General features: G+C 35.0%; 1 pseudogene; it reads left to right on the top strand.

The window, feature by feature from the left end:
- The first annotated feature begins 251 nt into the window (after nucleotides 1–251).
- LOC107894332 (protein BONZAI 3-like) lies at nucleotides 252–3,021 on the top strand (annotated as a pseudogene).
- The last annotated feature ends 10,691 nt before the right edge of the window (nucleotides 3,022–13,712 follow it).

The raw sequence follows: 13,712 nt of genomic DNA, 5'->3' as shown, positions 1-13,712 counted from the left end.
CCTGCAGAGAGCTTTTGACTAACAGTGTTCAAGATCTAAGAAAGAATAATGGTGTTGCATCGATCCCACTAAGCCAAAAGTTCTGGTGACAAGGCATCACAGAAACAAGAACCATCAATAAATCCTATTTTATTCTTGGCAAGGAGGGTTATTTGCATTGATCGACTCCATATATTGTAATTTTCAATCCCAATCAACTAATGAGACACAAGCATCATCCTAAGTGTATTTGACGGATGAAGATAGAACGGATGACTAAAGCCAATTCAGTGTTCTGGTGGAGTAACCATGATTATGTGGAAAAAGGAAAACAAAAAAGTGCAGATCTAGAGAACAAAAGAAACAAATCTGAAACGAGGTAGAAGAAGGAACTTGAACAAGCTAAACCACTGTTGACTAATGGCAGCAAGTTGAACGAAAGCAACTGCCGACGATGGCTCAGATACAATGTCAATTGGTGGCTGATGATTGGTGTTGACTGAAGTCCGATGACCAGAAAGTTGTGTATACTAACAGAGACAAACAAGAACTAAATAAATTCCTTTTATTTAATTGTGATAATTACAAAAACAAAATCAATAAATATATACACACAACTGACTACCTAATTGCTATTAACCACTTGCTAACTAACTAACTGCTAATTAGCTAAACAGGCCTCCAACATAATTCATTTATAAAATTTAAAAATATTTTTATATTAAAATGTACACTTTGTTCAAACCATGAAATTTCACTAAAAATTACAAGGAAATTAAATAATCCAGAAAATGAATAGTTGTATTGAAAAGCCTGACTTTGGACTGCTTTATTTACTTAATCAGCCAACTTCATAAATCAGTTTCTGAGTTGGAAAAACTTCACAAAGACAGAAGTGGTGCAAATTTGATTTTCCCATCTCATCGTGGTCAGGAAAAGGTGTTCACCATGCTTGGCATCAGTATTTTTACCAAAAATATGTGGTGTTGTTAAACATACCTTTGCCTTACAGGTTCTCAAGGGCCAGCTCTTTGTAGATCAGTTTATTGAGAAAGAGCACTTCAGTTTCCTTGACTACATTTCTAGTGGATTTGAGCTAAATTTTATGGTTGCCATCGACTTTAAAGGTGAATAAGCTTTGTGCTAGGAATTTTTGTTTTCCCTATTTCTGATCTTATGTTCTGGTGCAAATTTACATATTTGACTTGTCCAGCTTCAAATGGGACTCCTCGAAATCAAGATTCCTTGCACTACATTGATCCTTCAGGACGATTGAATTCTTACCAGCAAGTAAGTCTGCAATAATAATGCATTGCTATTTAGTGGAGAAATGTTCTCCATGAAATAGTATAAGATTATTTCAGATGGATTACATTTGCATACGGCAAAGTGTATCTGTTTAGTTCTCTATTTATTGAGATTTACCTTGTTTGAATTCTCTATAATGGTGGGTAACTTACTAATGACATGATTAACAGGCTATAATGGAGGTTGGGGAGGTCATACAATTTTATGATTCTGATAGGTGGTTTCCGCTTGGGGCTTTGGAGGAAGGACATATGATGGCACTTTATCCCATTGTTTTAACTTGAATGGTACAAATGCCTATGAGGTACGAGAAACCGTGTTTGTTGTTTACACCATGGCCATTCAACTTCAAAGCTGCACAAGTTCTAAGACTAGTTAATTTACTGCCTATAAAAGGTCGAAGGTGTTCAAGGCATCATGTCTGCTTATGCTAGTGCTCTTCACAACGTCACTCTGGCTGGTCCTACTTTGTTCAGCCATGTAATCAGCATGGCTGCACAAATGGCTTCCCAGGCTAACTCCAACTGCATTACCAAATATTTTGTGCTGCTCATTATGACGGTAAAAATGAAGTATTACTTCTATGTAGCACGTTAAGAATCGTTAATCTTTGTCTAAACTTATAAAAGTATGCGGTCTTATGTAGGATGGAGTTTTGACAGATATACAAGAAACAATGGATGCTTTAGTTAGGGCATCTGATCTTCCTCTATCTATTCTTATAGTTGGAGTGGGAAATGCAGATTTTAAACAAATGGAGGTATGCCATTGTATTCTAGAAAAATTTGGCACATTTGAATTGTCAATTTTTGCATTTCTAGAGTGCTAGTTGCTTGTAATTTTTCCACTAAAATGGTGATAAGAAAAAGGTTTTTGGTCTTATAATTTTGTAGGTTCTGGATGCTGATGATGGACGTCGATTGGAGAGTTCAACAGGTTGGGTTGCTACACGAGACATTGTACAATTTGTTCCCATGCAAGAAGTGCATAGTAAGTCATGTTCTACGCCATCGAGCTTTTCGGTTTTATCACACTTTCTCCCAAACTTAATGATTTTTATCTCAAGCAAAGATTTGTTATGCACCTTGGACTTAGGTACGAGTACTAGGTACAAATAGGTTTGTTCAGTTTTCTCTTAGCTTTATTCCATGTATTTAGAGAGATCTTGGAGAGTCATATCCCCACACTCATGTTCGAACATGTATTGGATGCAATATTTCAAGAAAAATAAAAAATTTGGATCTAGACAAAGGAATAATTTAAGTGTATTCGGAGACCTTATAATAGTGGTAGGCTTGGTTTGGATGTTGAAACAATTGGCCAGCACTTGTAGTTCCTAATGTTATAGGTGAAACAAATGATGGACTCTTTCTCATTTGTATCTTTGCCAAGCCTAAGAAAATTGAATATGGTGATTATCAAATTTGAAACCAATTTTCCACAAGTGTCAAACACTTTTTTTATTTTAATTTGATTTCGACTAATCAAATGAGGGTGATTTTACAGGCGGGCAGGTTTCTATTGTCCAAGCTCTATTGGAAGAGTTGCCGAGTCAGTTTTTGACATACATGCGGTGTAGAAACATTAAGCCACTCCATGTTTGATTGCCCCCAATGGCTTTCAAAACATTGGTAAAGGTAATAATAGATTACTGTTGTCTCTTGAAATATAGTACACAAGATACTTAAGAACCAACTACAGATAGTTTAGGATAAAGTTTTACAACCATCTGTTAATATTGGCTTTTTTGCTCAAATAGAGTTAAAAATTATGTACGAAGGCATTAATAAATGAAGTTTGGTTTATTTATAGCTTATTTGATTCTTGTGCATCATTACATATCCTTTTAAGTCATCGCAAAGTTGGTTTTTGTTTCTTGTGCATCATTACACGCTTCTGTTGAGGAGCAAATCACAGCTCTTAAGATAGAGTTACTTCAGGAGGTCCATCGATCAAAAGCTAAAGAAACCTCTTGGAACTATGCTAATGAGCCCCTGGCCCTAGAAGTGTTAACGCATAACCTCTTAGCCTCCTTCAAGTTCCCCAAACTTGCCTACAATGGCACAAGTGACCTAGAAGATCATTTGGCTCACTACAACTACCACATGAACATTTTTGGTAATAGAGTAATGAATCCCTTATAGGCGAGTTGCTGAAGCCATAAGTGAGACTAGCTTTCTTCAATGCAGTGTTTTTAGAACCCATCATGTATAACATTGCATTGAAGAAAGCTAGTCCCGTTTATGGCTTCGAAAACCAGCCTATAGTAGTTAAGGGATTTGTTACTCTGCCAGTGTGTTTAGGTGATGGTGAGCATACGGTCACAGAGATGGTTGAGTTTCTAGTATTGGACCATCTAACGGCGTATAATGCAATATTCAATAGCCTAATCATGAGAATGACCAAATTGGTAGTAGTCACTTTTTGCATGACGGTTAAGTTCTCAATGCCTACTAGGGAAAGTTAGATGAAGTGTCACCAGAAAATAACCTGGGAATGCTATATAGTTTCCTTGAATCTTACAAAAGAGTAAAAGTCTCTCCTTCCCCTTGTAGTAGTACTCTCCAAAACCCTTTGATAGGCCTCAATTTGATTGGGAGAATCATTATAGATTTGGATAGATGATATGGAAGTTATACATAAGGCCAAGCTTTCAAAAATCAAAGCCGTAAAAACAATTGAATCCCTGCATTTATGTGATAGGGACCAGAGCAGAGTAACCCAGAGTGCTGCCACCCTCCCATCCTCGGAAAAGGAGTTGTTGAGCTCCCGTATGATAGTGTACAGATGTCTTTGCTTGGTCCATCGTTGACATGCTAGAGATTCAGCCCTCTATTATTCAACACTCTTTAGGGGTGGATTCCAACTTATGTCCCGTAAAGAAAAAGAAGTGACAATTCTTCTCAAAGACAATAGTTGAGCTTGATAGGAGGTGAATGAATGGTTAGCCATTGGTTTTATTTGAATGGTGTCTTACCTAGATTGGGTGTCGAATATGGTAATGGTATCAAAGTTTTAGAATAAAGGAGAATGTGGATTGATTTTACGAACCTAAATAAGGTTTGTTCGAAAGATAGTTTCCTGTTACCCTCCATTGATCGTCTAGTAGATGCTTCTTCAGGCCATGAGTTTGAGTTTCATGAATGCATTCTCTGGGCATAATCAGATTATATGGTTCTGGACAACTAGATAAAATGACATTCATTACTGAAGACAAGCATACGGGACATAATCAAATATAAAGTGTCAAAATTGAACCATTTAGCTAACGACAAACTTCAATAAGAAAAAGGTCGCCAATCAAACTTTAATACATTAACAAGAATACTTTGTACATTAAGAACTTCGAACCTAACATAATTTGACTATTTTGAAATTTTGAATCCTAAGAGAAATTATTAAAATACAGGATCTCTAACCCTGAGGCAAAGCCTCTAAAGGTTCCCACTCTCATGTGCATAACACCTAATTGATGATGATATTTGGTCTAACATGGTCTGGCTTAGTCTCTCATCGAGTTCTTTATCCCACGAATCTTGCAACATAGGCCAAAACTTCTATAAGTTCAAATGAACTTAGTAAGTTTGTTTACTACTACATATATGAATGTGACTAGCCTTTTTCTTGTTGAGGTATTAACTTAAAATACTGTAACTCCTTCATTTACTTAGACATTTGTGCTTTATATAGAGTGTTGAACTCCCATTCAACTTCTGTATTTCTTTATAGGTGGACTGATTGTTGAGTGATCATTACCTGGTCGAGCTTATGATCATTCAACTAATTTTGGTGAATGCTAGATGATTTATCATTCTTACGAATTCTCACTTTCTTTGTACATATTACCTTATGTTCCTTTTTTTTCACACTTCCTATCATGAACATCCATTTAACTTTATCCTAACTCGTAAACACGTCATAGCTCTAGTAGATAAACTGACATTATACTCATAAGGCCTACTAGAAAAGGGCTACAACACACTAGCGGTCTTAACCTTATTTCATCCTTTCTACTTCTAGCTTACATTCGGGTTGAAATGTTGTTTGGGTTACCCCTTATAAACTGTCGTAATTTCGATACCTTTCCTTTAAGGCAAATCAAATCTATTTACATTATACCATGTTTGCTTATAATTTCTAGCAGATTATTAACTGTTCAAATTCACATTCTTCCTTATATGATGGTTCCTGTGGAACTAACTCTATAGAAGATACTCTCGCACTAGGTTTTCCTCAAAAAGGAATAGTCTTGATAGACATATCTGTCACTTGGATTAACTTCCGTAGTACCTCTTCTTGTCAATGGGTTCTAACTAACCCCTCTTTTTCAAATAGACTATCCAGGGTACTTATGATCGAACCTCTAACTTACAAGGTTTTACTGAGCACCTTCTAGCAGTTCTAAATGATGGATCATTACCTATTATCCTCAGATAAATCTTTTTCTTTTCATTTGTCTATACACTAGGCACTAGTGGCAAATCATTTCCCATGTCTGATTCTTGTTGATTTACCATCCATATGCCATATTGGCTTTCATGATTACTATTTTGGCTAATTGTTCCCATTTCTACTACTTATTCCTTGTTCGACGAATTCCTCAAAATCCGCTTGCTAACTATCGCTCACCAACACTTGCATTTTTCTTCTAACCTTCTTTTCTATATATATGATTTTCCATAATTACCATATTGGCAATCTACCCTACGTTTAATGTCCCGACATATTTCATATGTTGTTATTGTTGAGCTATGATCTTACACTTTTTTACCTCATGTTTAACATCCTTGTAACATCCCTAACTCATCTCCGTTGCCAAATTAGAGTCATGGAGTGTTACAGAACAATTTAGAACATTTAAACTCAAATAGATACAATTATACAAATTATGTAATATCATTCAATAATTTATATAAATCAAGTACGAATTACATATATGGACCTTAAATCGAGCCTATGGGGCCCTAAGAATAACTTGAAAACAATCAGGGGTTATTTTGAATCAAAACAGAAAATCTAGGAGAAATTGAAAAACAGGAGTCACACGGCCGTGTGAAACACCCTACACCGTTTGAGTACTCAAAGTATGGACACACGGTCGTGTCCCGGCCCATGTGTCCACCTGTGTGAATATTTAAAATAGGGCCATACGGTCATGTCTCGGGCCGTGTGCCAGCCCATGGGAGCATGCGAAGTTAGGTCACATGGTCGTGCCATAAGCCATGTGCCAAATCGTGTAACATGCTGGCTTGTGACACACAACCGTGTCGTTAGCTGTGTCTCAGACCATGTGAAGTCTGCACATAAAACAACAATGGCACACGGCCGTGTGACAACCTATGTCCCAGGCCGTGTTCTCCTAATTGTACCTTAAAAATTAAGTTTACCAAAACATGTTTACTTGGACATCAAGCAACTCAATTACCATCAATTAGACTTACTCAAAAGAAAACAAGCTCAAAATATGTCAAAATATCATCCTAAGTGCCTAACCAATTTGTCTTCATTGAGTCTAAAATTCAATTTATCAACCAAGTTACACACAAAGCCTATAATTCCTCACCATGAATACATATCAAATTTTCCCATTCACATAAACCATTCAAGTTTACTTCTAGCATAATATTACCTTTAATAGTAGCATATAACCAAAAGACCAACACTTGTTTATGTACCAAAAGAAGCCAAACATTAAAGGCATGTTTACATATAAACCAAAATATAAATCATTCAAGTATGGCAACTACCCCAAGTAACTAGAAATCAAAGTATTTACAAAACACCTATTACATGTTATATAACTGAAAGTAAATGTTCAAAGCTTCTAAAAGATATCCAGATAGCGTGTTTTCTTCAACTTGACCCGATCGCCCAATTTCCACGAAACGTTATCTACAACGAAATAGACAAATAACACAAGTAACCTTTTATATAACTTAGTAAGTTCGTTGATTTAAAATAATAAAGCTTACCGAAATAACATAAAAACTTAAATAACAAGATTAATAGTCAGTATTTCCTGTCAACCACAATTCGTAACAGATGAGTTATACACAAAAGAGTATGAGATACATGTGAATATAATTGTACCAGATCATTCAATATCAGGCCATAATGTTATCAAAAATTCATAAACAAAACATTTAACATTGGAAATGTTGCCCGATGAACAATATAACGGATACGAGTACACAGTTATCCACCCGAAGCACGCTAAGAGAATAAGCCAATCCAACTAAAAACATGCATTGGCACTGAGTGCCAGGCTCGTAAGCTAACATCCCTCCGAAAACACGCTTGTGCACTAAGTGCCAAGCCTGAAGGCTATACATCCGCCCCCGGTAACATGCCAGAATCACTATAATATAAGTAGATAATTCCCAACAAATGCTGAACCTCGAAATATTCAGTGCATAAATATAAATCAGGAACCATCACCCTTTCACATATCAATCTTGTATAGTGCACTCTATAACCTATTGGCATGCCAATTGTACTTTATCTTACGTTCATCCGGCTCAAATCATATTATCATTAAATAAGTTCCAAACAAATTATATTCTCGATTAATACTAAAGATTCATCAAGGTATTCAACAATTACTTGTATATTTAATACACATTTTAAAATATATGAAAATAAATCGAACGAACTTACTAAGGCTAAATTGCAATAATAACAAAAGTTCAGGGACTATTTTGCTACCTTTCCTTTTTCTCTATTATCAACTTGTTCTTGATATGCACAAGCTTGTTTATCGAAACCTAAGCTCCTCTAGTGGAGTTTTTCACTTGGCTTTTCGGTGGGAAAAATCCCACTAAAGAAGATGTCCCTTTTCTTTTATTAGTTTAAGTTCAATTTAACTAATTAAAATTTTGTTCTTTAACCAAAACATGCATTTTAATTAATGTCCAACCTAAAATTGTCCACCTAAATCACTATGGTCTAAATACCATTTGGGCCATCATACATTTAGTAACTTAAACTATCAAATCAATAAAATTCAATTATAATCAAATTTTGCGTATTTTACGAATTAACCCATTTTTTAATTAACTTATTTAACGTTAAAATTCCTAAAGAAAATTTAATACGACACCTAAGACCTCATAAATATTAAGTAGTTAATATTTACGAACTGACATGTTAGAATTGTGGTCTTGAAACTGTTATTTTCAACACCACTGAGAAACGAGTTGTTACAACTCTCTCCCCTTAGAAAAATTCATCCCCAAAATTGTTACTTTAGAATAAACTCGGGTATTGAAATCTCATTAATTCCTCAGTCTCCCAAGTAGCTTCCTCGATATTGTGTCGATGCCAAAAAACTCTTACTAATGGTACTCGTTTGTTCTGAAGTTCTTTTACCTTGCGAGCTGAAATTCCCATCGGTTCTTTAGAATATGACATGTTCAGTTATAATTTAATTTCACTAGGAGTAATTGCATGTGAAGGGTTTGATTTATATTGTCTCAACTTTGAAAAATGAAAAATATTGTAAATTATTTCGAGTTCAGGAGGTAAGGTTAATATGTAAGCTATAGGATCGATTCTCTTAATAATGTCATGCGGTGCAATAAACCTTAGACTCAATTTCCTTTTTTTGCTGAACCAAAGCACTTTTTTCCACGGTGAAACTTTAAAAACACATGACCACCAAAAACAAATTTTATACCTTTTCTTTTTAAATCTATGTACGACTTCTGACGATCTGATGCGATTTTCAAGCAATCACAAATAACTCAAAATTCATCTTTCGTTTCATGAATCAAATCAGTTCCTACTAACGTAGATTCACTCAATTCAGACTAGTACAATGGTGTTCTACATTTTCTATTGAATAAAGCTTCAAATAGTGTCATTTTAATACTGGATTAATAGCTATTATTATAGGAAAATTTAGCTAACATCAAATATTTCTCTCAGCTACCTTCAAACTCAATGATACAACATCGTAACATATCTTTCAAAATCTGTATTACTCATTCTGATTGCCTATTTGTTTGTGGATGAAACGTTGTGCTAAAATTTAATTTAATGCCCAAAGCCTTATGAATTTTACCCCAGAATCTAGATGTGAACCTCGGGCCTCGATCCAAAATAATTGATATTGACACTCTGTGCAATCTAACAATTTCAGACACATTAACTCAGTTAATTTTTCAAGCAAAGAATCCATTCTTACTGAAATAAAATGGGTCAATTTCATCAATTTGTCAACAATAACCCAAATCGAATCTTTCTCGATGATGTAGGCAATCTAGATACAAAACCCCTCGTGACTTGTTCCCACTTCTATCCTGGAATCATGATAAGCTATAATACTTCAAACGATACTTGATGCTCGACTTTTACTTGCTGACAAACTATGCATTTAGCTACAAACTCAAAAAATTTTCCTTTCATACCCGACTACCAATACATCTATTTCAAATCACAAAACATTTCTATATTACTCGGATGAATAGAGTACGTACTACTGTGAGCTTCAGACAAAATGTCTTGTTTTAAATCCAAATTATTCAGAACACACAGTCTCTTGTCAAAGTATAATATACCATCAGCATCAACACTAAATTCTGTAAATGAATTACTCTGAACCTTATCTTGTTTAGTTATCAACTTTGAGTCTTCATTTTGCAACTCTTGAATTCACTGAAGAAACAATGGTTTAATTTTCAATTCTGCTAAAACAAAACCATCATTATTCAAAGTCAATCGAACGTTCAATGCTCTCAAAGCAAATAACATTTTTTACTAACTGCGTCTGCAACCACATTAGCTTTTCCTGGATGGTAACAAATAACGAGATCATAATCTTTCAACATCTCAAGCCATTGTTGCTGCCTTAAGTCCCATTCTCTTTTAGTCATCAAATATTTCAAGCTTTTGTGATCTGTAAATATGTGACATTTCTCACTATACAAATAGTGTCATCAAATCTTCAAAGGAAAAACAATCGCGGCCAATTATAGATCACGAGTCGAGTGGTTTCTCTCATGTGAGTTTAACTGGCAAGAGGCATATGCTATTACTTTTCTGACTGACATCAACACAAAACCTAGTCCATTGAGCGATGCATCATTGTAAGAAACATATTCTTTTCCAAATTTAGGTTGAATTAGTACTGGAGCTTCTGTCAACATGCTTTTCAACTGATCAAAACTCTATTGGCATTTATCTAATCAAATGAACTTAATATTTTTCTATAAGAACTTGGTCATTGATGATGCAATAATAGAAAAATTCTTAACAAAACAACGATAACAACCTGCTAAGCCTGAAAAACGTCGTACCTCTAAAACATTTTTCGGAGCTTTCCAATTGACAATAGTGGAAATTTTACTTGGGTCAACACGAACTCCATCCAAAAAATTACATGACCAAGAAATCTGACATCGTAGAGCCAAAACTCACATTTACTAATTTTTGCAAACATCTATTTCTTACGTAAAATCTGTAACACAATTCTTAAATGTTGAGCATGCTCAGATTTTGTTCTAGAATAGATCAGTTTATCAGCAATAAATACAACCACAAATCTATCCAAATAAGGCTAGAAAACCCGATTCATCAAATCCATAATGCAACAGGGACAGTTAATCCAAAAGGCATCACCAGAAACTCATAGTGACCGTAAAGGGTTCAGAAAGCAGTTTTTGATACATCACAATCTTTTAGTCGCAACTAATAATATCCAGATCTGATATCTATTTTCAAAAACATGGTTGCACTTTTCAAATGATCAAATATATCGTCGATCTGGGGCAAAGGATATTTATTCTTTATTGTAACCTTATTCAACTGCTTGTAATCAATACATAATCTTAATGAGCCATCTTTTTTTTACTAATAACACAGGTGCTTCTTAAGGAGACACGATCGGCTGAATAAAACCTCTGTCTAATAATTCTTGCAATTGTGCTTTAAATTCTTTCAACTCAATTGGTGTCATTTTATACGGTGAAATTGATATTGAAGCGGTTCTAGGTGTCAAATCAATAACAAATTCAACTTCACGCTCTAGTGGCAATCCCAGTAACTCTTCAGGAAACACATCTATAAATTCCTTTACAATTGGCACCTTCCATCTTCGACTCTGAATCTCGAGTATCAAGTATATAAGCTAGAATTTCCTCACAACCTTTATGAATAAGTTTTTCTATGCCAAAATAGCTTAAATAACTCTGGTAACACTGTTTGATCTATCTGATTGAACTGAAATTATTTCACCCATTTGACATTTTAAATCAATTCCTTTCAATCTACAGTTTACCACAGTATCGTGTAATGTCAACCAATCCATTCCCAGAATAATATCAAATTTTCAAAAAGGTAGAAACATCAAATCAACAAGAAATTCACGTCCTTGAACTTTTAGTGGACACTTATGACATATTAAATTAACTACCACTTTAACCAGTAGATTTGTAACTTGAACATCAAACTCAGTTGACTCGACAAGTAAATTCTTGTATGTTACTAATGCAGTGCAAATATACGAGTGAGTTGACCCAGGGTCAATCAATTCATATGTATTAACATCAAAGAGATAGAATATACCAACAATAACATCAGGTGTGGTAGCTTCCTCCCTAGCTTGAAAAACATATTTCTATATAAGTGCTCTAACTTCAGATCGGTGAACTGTATCTTTGATCCCACTACGGTTTGCTTCAGTATTACTACTCTAACCAAGGCGTCTACCTTTCTGAGGTGTGGACATTTTTTTTATCACCTTGTTCATCATTATTTCCCGCTAATCTTGGACAATTCCGCACACAATGATCAGTCGAACCACATCTATAAAACGCATCTAGTTTGGTTCTACATTCACTAGTGTGAAGTTTTCTGCAATGATTACAAATTAGCTTAGGATTATTTCGAACACTTTCTACACTATCAGCAGGCTTAATTGGATTTTTGGAATCATGTTGAATTGATTTGTTTCTACTTGGAAACCTAGATGCTGAAGTGTCACGAATAAAATCTTCTTTTGTTTTCTTTGATGGCGGTACAGAGAACGACTTTGAGAAGTTTCTTTTATTAAACTCCCGAGCCTTCATTTCTCTTTGTTTCTTATTATTATAAACTTCCTCCATCTTTTGAGCTCGATTAGATAGCACCACAAACTATCAAATTTTTGTCCCTCCAATCATCATTTTAATTTCGTCGTTTAAACCATCTTCAAAACGGACACACATTTCTTCCTTATTTGGCATAATTTCCCGAGCGTACTTGCTGAGATACACAAACTTTCTCTAGTATTCAGCTATCAATTTATTCTCTTGCTTTAACTCACGAAATTCTTTCCTTTTCTGATCTAGATATCATTTGTTGACATACGTCTTTTTAAATTCAGACTTGAAGAAGTCCCAGTTAATGTTATCCTTCGGTACCACTGCTGGCAACGTTGACCACTAGTTGTAAGCTTCATCGTTCAGTAAATACACAACACATCTGAGATAATCACTAGGAGAACAAGCCATTCAATCAAAGACTCGCTGAATGTTTTCAAGCCAATACTTAAATTTAGTCAAATCATCTTCTACTCTACCCCAAAATTCTTCAATACCACATTTTCTAACTTTGTTGATAAAGATCCGTCGACTCATTTCTGAGCAAGTGGAGGTATCACAAAAGGTATAACAAGGGGTGGAGGTTGTTGAGCCATTGGGTTGGTTCGTATAAATTCCGTGAACCACTGACCCATGAAACCGAAGAAAATAGTTTTACCATTATTTTTAGACATTTGTGGAAACGGTAAGCTACAACTTGTTTCTTGTTCATTAGTCGAAATGCTACTATTTGCTTCATCCGTGTCAGCGCGACCAGATTTTGTTGACATCTTTAAAATCTATAAGAAAATCAGCGATTAGATCGGATCAATAATATCACACTATCGCAGGTTTATATGGAATGTAATTTTTAGACCTCAAACGTGCTACGTTCAATCCAAAAACTGGAAAAATCGTACCTCTGATACCACTAAATGTAACACCTCTAACTGTTTCCAGTACTGGATTAGAGTTATGGAGTGTTACAAAACAATTCAAAACATTTAAACTCAAATAGATACAATTATAAAAATTATCTAATATCATTCAATAATTCATATAAATCGAGTAGGAATTACATATATGGACCTTAAATCGAGCGTATAGGGCCCTAAGAATAACTTAAAAAAATTAGGGGTCATTTTGAATCAAAATAGAAAATTTGAGAAAAATTGAAAAACAGGGGTCATACGGCCATGTCACACACCCCGGACCGTGTGAGTACTCGAAGTATGGACACACGGCCATGTCCTAACCTGTGTGTCCACCTATTTGAATATTTGAAATAGGACCACGCGGTCGTGTTGCAGGTCGTATGCCAACCTGTGTGAGCATTCGAAGTTGGGTCCTACGGTCATGTTGTAAGCC

Source organism: Gossypium hirsutum, chromosome D13 (assembly GCF_007990345.1).
Source record: "Gossypium hirsutum isolate 1008001.06 chromosome D13, Gossypium_hirsutum_v2.1, whole genome shotgun sequence".
NCBI classification, from domain to species: Eukaryota; Viridiplantae; Streptophyta; class Magnoliopsida; order Malvales; family Malvaceae; genus Gossypium; species Gossypium hirsutum.
The sequence above is the reverse complement of the archived record's forward strand: the minus strand, read 5'-3'. Positions and strand labels throughout refer to the sequence as shown.